This window comes from Telopea speciosissima, chromosome 8, assembly GCF_018873765.1.
Source record: "Telopea speciosissima isolate NSW1024214 ecotype Mountain lineage chromosome 8, Tspe_v1, whole genome shotgun sequence".
In the NCBI taxonomy this organism is placed as follows: Eukaryota; Viridiplantae; Streptophyta; class Magnoliopsida; order Proteales; family Proteaceae; genus Telopea; species Telopea speciosissima.
This window is the reverse complement of record NC_057923.1, coordinates 29670699-29682568: the sequence shown is the minus strand read 5'-3', so window position 1 is coordinate 29682568 and position 11870 is coordinate 29670699. Positions and strand designations below refer to the sequence as shown.

General features: G+C 42.2%; 2 non-coding genes across 2 annotated transcripts; both read right to left on the bottom strand.

The window, feature by feature from the left end:
• Positions 1 to 9789: 9789 nt before the first annotated feature.
• TRNAS-GCU lies at positions 9790 to 9871 on the bottom strand. Its single transcript has one exon. It is a non-coding gene; the product is annotated as a tRNA-Ser (tRNA).
• A 97-nt stretch (positions 9872 to 9968) lies between these two features.
• On the bottom strand, positions 9969 to 10042 carry TRNAR-UCG. The gene has a single exon. It is a non-coding gene; the product is annotated as a tRNA-Arg (tRNA).
• Positions 10043 to 11870: the final 1828 nt, after the last annotated feature.

Genomic DNA, 11870 nt, shown 5'->3' with positions numbered 1-11870 from the left:
GTGGATGACGAGATCCAGGCAACGAGGTCGCAGGCGATGCACGCGGGCGAGATCGCGGGCTACAAGGTCGTGGGCGACAAGGAGCAGGCGACGAGGTCGCGAATGACGAGCACGGATGAAGCACGGGCGAGTGCAGGCACGGGCGACCAACACGGGCAACGAGGTCATAGGCAACGAGCGCGGGCGAGCTCGGGCGATGAGCGCGGGAGAGGAGAGCAACTAGAGCAAGGCCCCAGACACAGACAAAAAAAAGAAAAGAAAATCTCTCTCTCAAAGGGGAAAAATGGCCAGCACTAAGGGGCAAAAGAAATGCAATTGGAACTTGGAAGACAAGGGAAAGAAAACGCACTTAACTAATGAGAAAAAATGACAAACATTTGGAGGGAAAGCGTAAACACACTTGGTAAAGAATGGTGAAAGGAGAGGAGAGCAAAAGACTTGAGGAAGGATGGACAAGAGTGAAAATGGCAAGGCTTCAATGAAGCGAAAAAGTGAAGAGAAAAGGGAAAAAAAAAAAGAAAAAAAGAAAAAAGAAAACCAAGAAGGTAGTGGGGGGGGGATTTGAACCCCTCACCTCTCCCACTTACCAATTCCCTACAAGAAAAAATAGCCATCCACACAAAACTCCTCCCTAGAAGTCTTATTTGCAACGAGTCCCTCACAAGACTAAGACAACACAGATACTACTCTCTTGAGCACTCCGTTCCAAGAGAGTGGGGGGCAAGTGATAAACCAAAAATATATGGGCCAATCCCAAGATGCCATGTGTCCTGACCCAAAGGGGAGGCTAGCACAAATCTGGCCGCAATAGAACCAGTTCGGTAACCCAAAAGGAATAGGACCCAAGAGGCCACCCCGAAGGCCAAGTCTACCATGCAAGCCACGAGGTCCAACCATGATATCATCGGTAAGATCTATGTCATCCTATCACTAAAATATCACAACTGGAGGTATACCAAAGGGAGGACTATCCCAAAGAGGTATAAGCCTAACCAAACTCAACACGAGAAGAGGACGCTTAGGGAACCTCTTCCCTACTAGGACTCTACATCTCACGAGGAACTATTCCAAATACAGCTATACTACGTGATGATCTGCCCTGCGTAGCACATTCATCACCGATGAGGACTCTCCACACCGCCATACTCAACTATAAAGACTCAGGTATTCCAACCCATTATTCATCTTGAATTCCAGTAATTCATCTGTTGCTGAGAGAGATCTAACTTAGGCATCGGAGAGTCCTAGGTTGGAACCACACCGGTTCTCCCTTGTCCCTGATGTCCTTTTGCAAGTTGCGGCACCCGAAGGACCTATCGGAGATTTCTTGACGCAACACACACCAAGTTTGTTGCTTCCTCATTGCTTTTGCTATGTAACTCCTTCTGGACTTTAAGGATACTATTTTTTTTTATGGAAAGAAAAAATATATTACTTAAAAAGTAGTATTTACATGGTTGGTAAGATTCATGTGAGCCATATTGGTAACTCCATAGTAAAAGAGTTCATCGCTACACCACTTAAAACTAACATTAGTAAAATTAACAGTTTCATCACCTAGATTGAGATAGAGGTTAATTAAGTTCCAGGGAAGACGCATCAGCCTGGAGGATGAATAAGGTCACAAAATTCTTTGTTGTAGCACCACACTTGTTTGATGTTAATGTTTGCCTTCATGACATGTTTCCATGTACCCTTGCAGAAGTCCATGAAGTCTGGCTTCTTTTTTGTCTGATGTCGTGAGACTACCTGCAGCTGTTAAAACACCCTGGCCAGCTAGCAAAATGAAAAAAGCCTAACTTGTTAATCTAAGTTCAACATCATATATGCCTGCTCAAATTAAACCAGAGAGTTGCAAATCAGGGTTAGAAACCTGAGGAACTATATTTGAGACGTGTATGCATTGTGGAAGTGCAGATGTGATTGATAATTTGGGAGGATGAATGCATAAGTCAGAAAGCCACTTTAGTACATCCCATAACACCAGCAAAGGGTCAGCCTTGGTCAATCCTTAAATAACCATGTTCATTACATTCCAGATGAAATAACAAGTAATAATTAAAATTGATTAAAACCAAATTAAAGATTGTAGGACATTAGAACAAAGGAGAGATGCTCGATTCTCAGCCCGAGAGGGTCAGATGCCTAGATATGCTAAGTCCAATCACATGACAGGAAAAGATGCCATATTGATTCATCACTAGAACCATAAAAAACACATGTAGGCTCAACGGGCATCCATTTCGAGATAGAAGGTCTGACAGGTAGTCCTACATGTAAGTCATGCCAAAAGAATATTTTAAATTTCATATGAATGTTAAGTTTCCAAAAAAATCACCACCATTTGGATAACATGGGGTAGGGGTAAATAGTTGAAGAAATGAACTTGGACGCAAGCTGAGTGGAGAACGACCCAGTACCAGAGAGGGAACATCTCCAAAGATCATCAGATTCTGAAATATTGATTCTTAGAATATAATTAATAAAAGCATTAGGAAACCAAGAAGAGAGCGCTTCAGGATTCCAATAAGCATTAACTACTAAGGCCTCAAATTTATTGAAAGACATGTTATAGGTGATATCAGGAGGTATAGAGTTTCCTGGGATTGATGGGATTCAAGGATCGAACCAATAGAAAGTGTTTTTCCCATTACCAACCTGACAGAACACCATTTTCTTTATGTCTGGTAGAACAACAGCTATACTGTTCCAAGTCTAAGACCCTCTAAGGACACTTGTTGGTATCACCTAGGGGTGCAAATTTGGCCTGTCAACCTGAGTCTGTCTTGGCCCCCCTTAAGTCCGAATAGGGCTAGGGCTGGATTTTCAACCCTGAGGGTAGGTTAGGGTTGAAATTTTTAAGCCAGGGGTCAGGGTCGGGTTGGGCCAGGGTTGAGGCCTTGGGCTAAGCCTAGCCTGGCCCAGCCCTATGTTAGGTTATGTTTTACAATATACTTATTGATTATATATTACAATTTTTGTTTAGTAACTAATTATCTATTGGTTTACCAAAAAAAAAGGCTAATTTTTTATTGAACAAAAGTATTTAAAATTTTAAGATTGGACTAAGTTTTTTAACCTAAAGAAAAATCTAATAGTCAATGGTGAGTATGAAACAAACCATTACCTAATCACATGGGATTGGTCAATCAGGGCCAACTAGGCCCTAGAAAAAATCAGGGTCAGACAGGGCCAACCCAACCCGACCCAACCCAGCCCAATCAGGGTCAATTAGGGTCGGGCTAGGCAAGGTTGAGCCCGAAAGGGTGAGGCCTGGGCTGAGAGATCTCAGCCCAACCTAGGGCCTGGTTAGGCTTGGGTTGAGCTAAGAGGACTCAGGGTTGGGCTAGGATTTTAAAAAACCTAGCCCAACCCGACCCTGTTTCATCCCTAGTATCACCAAAGCTTAATTGATTGGTGCTCACTATAGTAGTAGTTTGGAATTGACAATAAAATGGATATGGATACATACGAGAATTAAATGGACCAGATGTCAATAATATTTTTCAAAAATCCAGTGTAATAAAATACGTACGACAATGATACAATATGTGTTTAATACTAGTGCTTTGTAAGTAAAAATACGGGCATATATTTACTATGTAGCAGACATATACACTACCTAAGACATTTAATGCGTATTATAAGCATACAATATGCAATCTATTAAAATTCTCACATGTATTTGTATCGATGTAATTATGCGTAAAAGGACATCTTTTCCATTCATACAAATAGATTCACATGTTATACACATATAATATGTGTATTTACTAAAATTTTCACGTGCTGCTTGCTAGGCTCTCTTTTTTTTTTTTGGGTAAAGATCAAATCTATTCAGAAGTAGGAAAGGGGCATGTGGCCGAAGACAAATAAGTTTCCTTCACCCACGGAGAGGAATTTGGCCACACTGTCGTACACTGCATAGACAGGGCCTTTCGGCCTAGGGAATCAGCTACAGAATTAACTTCCCTAGGAATATAAGCACAATTACATGAGAGCAAGAATGTCGAAAGGTGCCTAATGTCCTCGATGATCGGCTAAAGTAGAGTAGGGGACACCTTAGACTCATCGATCAGAAGCGAGATGACATTCTGGTTGTCTGATTCTATAATAAGATCATCAACAACAAGGGCAATAACTTCCAACAAACCTCTACGCAATGCTAGGGCTTCTTATCACACCCCCATCCCGATGTAAGGTATTTTGCCACATAGGGGGCGACTGGGACTACACACGTCATCCCAATACCTACCAGGATCACAGATACAGTGTCCCGAGTCACAGTCCACCCTGTCATCCCATATTGATAACAGAAAGGAACGCACCCAAAAGGAATAAATCGTTCCAATCACAGAGTTAGCGAAAGTGAAATTAAATTAAATCATGTGAAATTATAGAGCATCGGTTCTCTAATGATAACACATAGTATAATTTCCATATTTGTAACCATTCAATCTCTCCTTATAATTAAACATACAGTTTATACATGATTATGGAATGAATACAGAAATTAAATAATAAGTAATTGCCCCAAGGGCACCATTCTTGAGTGTACATCTACATCCAAGTAATAACCGCTCGCTCCACTTGATTCACATCTAACGGTGCTCGTCAAAAGTAGTACCTCCTGCATATCAACTAAAAAGGGATTGCGCAACGGGGTTAGCTACACTAGCTAGTGAGGGAGCAAAGGGGATGCACATACATCATACAATCAATATCAAGCAGAATGATGCATGCTAATGTTAGATTCATTTTTCACCTAGCACACAAATTCTATCGATCAAGTGTATGCTACTGTGATAACTCGGGAGACACTGATGGTCACTTAACTTATTGCCCCAGTGAGACCTCAATTATCATAAGGGAACCTATGCCGATAGAAACCATCCGGTCACCCAGTGGCAGACCCTGATAACCATCACTACCCCTGTCCTGGTCTCTCCCACCTCCACAGACCACAGGTGCTTAGACTATCCAACACATAAACCTCTATTGGCAAGGGTCGTAGCATAAGGGAACAAGTTTCCTAGCCACAGATATACTATTAGGGATGTAAACGGATCAGATTCGGATCGGATGCGATCGGAGCCAAATATTCCCTGGCCGAATACGGATACCTCTAAACGGATTCGGATGCGGATCGGATTCAGATTTTTGACCATCCGTTTACATCTCTGCCTTGTGTAACCCGGACCTTCCTCCCCCTAGCGGATACATTTCACTCTCAATCCATATCTCTTAGATCATGATTCTCTTTTCATCATATTCTAGAATTTGTTTAATCTTCAAAAACCCTCAAAATCACTATTTACTTAATTTTTTATTATTAAGTATTCGGATTTTTTTCCGGACAGATTTTAATCGGATTATTCGAATTATTTTTTGGATATCTCTAAACGAATACGGATGCGGATTCGGATTCGGATTTCGGTTATCCATTTACATCCCTATATACTATATGCAAGTCCTATCGTCCCGAGAGGTATTCCGGGTGCATCAACGTCCCATCCCATCTAGTACCCGGGTACCAGCACAGTACGACACATACAGATTAGGATGGCATATAATATTTTTTATAATTAAATAAATTGGGGTTCCAGTACCGGCACACTCGGCACCGTAGCCCGATACAGTGGTGAGAACAATATCACATTCATAACAGTTCACATTGAGATAAATAATGCAATGCGCACAATGCTTATATTTATATATTAACATGCTTAATATTGCCAAATATATATATTCAAACCCAACAAGGTCACCCAGAACCCACTCACTAAACATCGGGTGTCATCCGGTGTGGTTGACATGAATCTCACCGGTGCACCAGCTATCCACCGAGTTGGGTAGCCTAAACATACAAAAGCAACCATTAAAGCATGTATAGAATGGTCCCATGCTAGGCCCCCAAGGTTAAAATCAAGTTTCAACCAAGACAGCAAGAGTGGACTCACGGATGATTGCAGCAGAGGTGACTCCGTCCCTGACTTCGTTCAGGCCAAAAGGTAAAAATAGAGGGAGCAGAGCCATGGACGGAACTTCTTACTTGGATCCGATTGTGCATCCGTTCGACTTCTGAGACACACGTGAGTGCAAGCGAACCCACAGACGGATGTGTTTCCTTAGTCCGCCCTTGCATTTGGTCGATCCCTAAGACATACCCAAGAGTGAACTGCCCCCAGGTGGATGTAACAGACTTGAGTCAGTTCCTTCATCCGTCCAGGCCAATTCATAGGGATTACACTGGACGGACTGATGGGCGATACCACGATTGGTGGATCTGGTCGTGCATTCGTCGGCAGTCTCTTTCGAGATTTCAAAGGGCTTTTTCTCCAGCTCGAAGCTTGGAGCACCTCAGCACCTCAGGGTCATGGAGGGGGTGTCTAAGCCTCCCTAGGGTCACTAGGCTTAACCCATGGATCCAAGATCCTACAAGGGTTTGGTCTCAAATTGGTCCAGGGGTTGGGTTTCAAAGTCCAAAACCAAAGGTAAGCAGCAATGGCTGTAAAGCAGCACTTAAGAACCATTCCTAGAGCTAGGTCAGCACCATTAGAGCTCCCAATTAGGGCCAAACATCCCCTTGAGTCCCAAATGGAACCCTAGGTTAACTCAAGCTCAAGATTCCAAAACCCTAAGCTAGTAAATAAGGAAATAGAGAGGGAGAAATGGAAGATTCACTCACCTCCAATGGAGAAGCAAAACCTAAGGCTAGGTGAGCCCCCTTGCTCTCCTTCCTTCAACCATCCCCTGCATCTCTTCTCCTTCACCTTCTGCTTCTTCCTTCGTCTGGACAGCAAGAGGAGGAGATGTGGGGCAGCCAGCCATCTTGGCATGGCTTCCATCCTCTTCCCTTCCCCTCTCATTCCGCTCCTACTTCTACCTCTTCTTCTTCCTTCTTCCTTCTCCTCCTTCTCTTGTCTCTTCTCCTCCATGGTTTGCTTGGGAGGGGGAGAGATAAGAGAATAAGGATTCTCTTATCCTTTTAAAGGTTAAATGGGCCTTAGGCCATGTTTGGTTTAGGTACCCCCAAAACACTTAGTGGTCTTTAGGTCTAAATGGGTTTTATTTTGGGTCTTAGGGCATGTTTGGTCCAAGTCATAGACCCTTAGGTCCATTTAGTCAGTTAGGTCTTGTTTGGGGTGCATCCTAAGTCCATAGGACTTAATTGTCCTTTGAGGCTTGTTTGGTTTAGTTTTAGGATATAAAACCCATTATTCATTTAAGTTATGCCTTGTGGGCCCACTTTCATGGCTCATCTAACCAATTAATGGTAAGGGTGGGGGTCCACACAGTCTAAAGGTTCAATTAGGGTGTCCGAAACATGTGGGTGTGGGTCCCATAGAAAAAATTACCAAAAGGGTAGGTAACAGCACGGGCGGATCCTCAAGTAGATTTAGTTCGAGTGAGTCTGTTCGTGACTCCGGTGCTGCTGTCAGGGCCCACACTTCAAGGAAAGTTGCGGGGCTTTGACCCACACTTCCAAGACTTCGAGGGGGTACTTATAATAATATTTTAAATTTGTGACCACAGGTGTTGGCCAGTGCCACTGTGGCTTTACCCTGTGGGCAAGGTCTAAATTACCCCGGAGCATAAGGGTATATTTTGGGTACGGGTGTAACACTTTTCCCACAAAAATCTGCTCGAAACAACATACCTCCGATTTAGCTAAGAGAGGGGTACCAACAGAATCTCTCACTACAACTCCAGCCACACCTTTTGCTAATGGGATCCCTCGAAGTGTCACAATTTACTTTTAGCACTCGGGGAGGAGGAGGAGACCATCGAATAGAGCTTTTATCGGGGCTGACTTTGGTGGCTGGGATTTCCTTCAAGGAATGATTCTGGGCCTGGAGAAATTCCTTATGAGCTTTCCCAGCCGTCTCAATAACTTTGATTTGAGACCAATTCCGGAGCCCAAACACAAGGTCGTTCCTTGATCTCCAGATATACCAGGCAAGGAAACTCAGGAAGCCAATGGAATCCCTGCCCTCCTTCTTGCCGAGGTCATAGAGTTTCCTCCATTCACCAATCCACTCAGAAATCTTGAGGGTAGGATTCACAGAACTTCGTAAAGATAAATGGCATCCAAACCAAACTGATTGGGCAAACGGGCAATGAAGCAGGACATGATCAACCGATTCCATATCTGCTCTGCATCGTAGATAACTGCTATCTGCCTTGAATTTTTTGCTTGATCATTCCTTCCCCTATGGCCAATCCATCTGCACATGCTCGCCATAAGAAGTTCTACACTTTCAGAAGAGTATTACACTTCCAAATATCCTCCGACGTCGACCACCATGTACCTTGCCTAAGAAAAGAGTCTGTTGTAGAAGTCACGCCCTCCTTAAGCCTTAACAAATTATATGCTGATTTAACTGAAAATCGACTGTCCTTAGAGCCCGCCCCCCCCCCAAAATTAGCTGGTCGGCAGAGGGGAAAATAGATAGTTGAATGCCTTCAATGGCCTCCACTACTTGCGGGAACACAGCATTTAGTATGTCAACTTTCAAAACCCTGTTCTCAGGGTCAATTAAATCCGCCACAAGCTGAATCTCTCCCTCAAACTCCTGTTGTTGAGGGATTCTAAAATCTGGCAATCCAAGCACCCACTTATCCCTCCAAATGTTAACCTCCTCGCCTGACCCATTCTTCCAGTATAAATCTTCTTTAAGAACTGTCCTTCCTTCTACAACACTACGCCAACCCTAGGAAGGGCAATCGCCAAGTGGAGCAGTCATAAAATCCCCTGTGGGAAAGTAGATGGACTTCATAAGTTGCTCCCAAGCTGAATCAGGGTCCTTTCATAACCTCCAGGCTGATTTTGCACGAAGTGCCCTATTTTCCAATGCCGAGTCTCTCATTCCCAACCCTCCTTTGCTCTTCGGCTGACACAATTTCCCCTAAGAAAGCCAATGAATCTTTCAAGACTTTTTATCACCTTCCCAAAAGAAACGAGCAACCAAAGAATTTGATTTTCTGTGGAAGGAGGCTGGAAGCTTAAAGCGAGCTGCAACAAAATTAGCCATTCGCATGGCTGAGGGTTTTAGGATAACCTCCTTCCTTGCATGAGATAAGAAGTTTTGCTTGCATCCACCCAAGTAATTTCGAGGAGGTACAATCATTTATCTCGTGGAATAACTGAGTCTTATTCACACCTATCTCCAAGGGGAGGCCCAGGTATTTAGAGGGTCCCTCCCCGTATGGGTTCTTGAAAATTCTAGAGAACCAACGCTTCACCCGGGGAGTTGTATTCAGACTAAAGCAAAGGCTTGCCTTCATCACGTTTATCGCTAGGCTCTCTTTGAAAAAGTGGAATCAAGGGGACCTCGAGTTATTATGTTTCTCTCTCTCATTTGAGACACTTGTTATAGGAGAAAAAAATACAAAAAAAAACAACGCATGGTTGTAGTTTTTTCTGCTTCCTCATCATCTCTGTTCTCACAATGTAACTCCTTATGGGCTCTGAAAAAAGACCCTTCAACCCGTAGTAAATTGAAAATCCCTTTCAAACCAATGCCTATGTGTACACTCTCGTTAAATTGTAGAAATTAGAAAGAGTAGAGCACAAAAAAAAAAGCTGCAGAAAAAGTACAAAAAAAGCTTGGGAAAAGTTTTCATACACGGTCGTGTAAACCGTGTATGTGAGAGGGTGGGAGTTTCAAGACATTAATTAATGAGTGGGGATTTATGACTTTTCCAACTCTTTGTGAGAGGTCCTCTCACATACACGGTTTACACAGCCGTGTATGAAAACTTTTTCCAAAAAATTTAATGTAAAATCGTCACCTGAGAGATTCGAACTTTCGCCGGGAAACCCCATGTACTTAGCAGGCACACGCCTTAACCACTCGGCCAAAGTGACTTGAGGTTCAGAGATATGACTCTTTTATTAAATAATCATATATAACAACATTTAAAAGAAAAAACAACTTAGATTAAATTTATAAAATAAAAGATACCGACCACAGTGGGAGTCAAACCCACGACCTTCTGATCCGAAGTCAGACGCGCTAATCCACTGCGCTATGCGGTCATTGATTCTTTTATCTGTTTTAAACAGATAGATATTTCTTAATTGCGTAAAGATAGTTGGATTCACCTTATAAACTCTACAGAATTGAAATATTCTACTTCGTTGTTGACTAGATGGAAGATAATCTATTAATATCGGCTCTTTATGAAAAAAGGGCGAGGGCGGATCTTGATGCAATACTAATGTTGTTCCATTGCTACCTACTGATAGTGGGTTCAAGTCAAGAAACAACCTCTACCTGAAGCGCGACCCTACTTAGACTCTGTAGTGGTAAGAACCTTGTGCACTAGGTATGCCCTTTGATCCGCTCTTTGAGAAACACCTCACCATTAGAGATGTGCCAAAAAAAAAACTTTGCGTGTTTACACTACCCTGCCCATCAATAGTCACTCCCTCGTAATCCCATTTGACGGTTTCAACCATGATTCTAAAGAAGCAAGTTGGGCTGCAGGATTCATTCATAATTTGTGTGCATACCTCGATTATGGATTTACAGGAGATCGAACCGAAGAAAAAGGAAGGAGGTACTCCGAGGAATCCAAGGAGCAATGTCATCAGACTGCAACATTGTAGAAGCATTGACGGATTCGCAAAATTTGGTGGATTGGATATCAAAGAAAAATGATATTATTTGACAATAGGAGTATTTTCTAGTTCATTTGATATTAATAATTTCAATACCGAGTTTGAGAATGTCATCTTAAAGAAACAACAGAGAGATTGATTTCCATCCTCTCAAGTGTGGTGCATTGCCTAGTGCACATATAAAGTGCATCCGGCGGTGGCCACTGCACCTGAGAGGGTAAAAATTCAAGAACATGTTCTTGGCCACCGTCGGATACACTTTAAAGGTGTACTGAATAGTGCACTGCACTTGCAAGGATAAACAATTCACAAAGAGATATGTTAGGAATAGCTCATGCATTAGCCCGTAACGCTAGAAGAGAGAAGGTCCAAGGTAGGTTTAGTGACGGTAGTATGGATGTTTTGTAGTTCCATCTTTAGTAATTATATTTCCTTATCCTAAAAAGTAAAATATATTTCCTGAATTAATAACAAATAAGACCACATTATTTTCAAGTTTTAAAAAATAAAAAAAAATTGCACAAGGAAAGTTTTCAAGTGAGATTCTAGTTATTGACATTGTATTGATTTGGCAAAAATATATTTTCCATGGGTATGTCTAGACAGCTTTTTTTTTTTTTTGATGGTGGCTAACTTTTCCACCTGGATTTGTTGGAAATGGTCTAGATTAACCATGTGTAAAATTTGAGACCAAAATTCAATCATTTATTCTTCCTTGTAATGGAATACCATTTTGTCTATATCCAAGCAACCACTGATGGTTCACACCCTCTCGGTGGTCTTTAACTTCTCCATGCTTTTATTTTTCCAGATGACAAACTTTGTTTGAGCTAAAACTTGACATATTTTGCCCATATTTTTGTAGGCCAAACTACGGTCTATGGATAAAACCATAGTTCCCTAGGGAAACCAATTATAAACCAATTGTCCCATGGACGCCCCATTTATATATTTTTAGGGTTTTTCATGGTTGCCCATGGGAACCCTGGTGCAACCCTATTAGGGTTTCTCCTTCCCTCATGTGACCAACGCAATTATAGAGCACATTAGGGACAGAGAAACAACATCTCTAATCCATCACATGGCAAGAGGGATCCATCCCATACTCGAATGCGCAACGAAAATAAATCGATTCGAGTTTTTTTTGCATCCCATAAATATTAATAATTAATAACTAAAGGAATTAAACAAGAATTGCTAACCTGGTGAGCCTCAAGTGTTGCTCCTCCAATAGACAATGGTT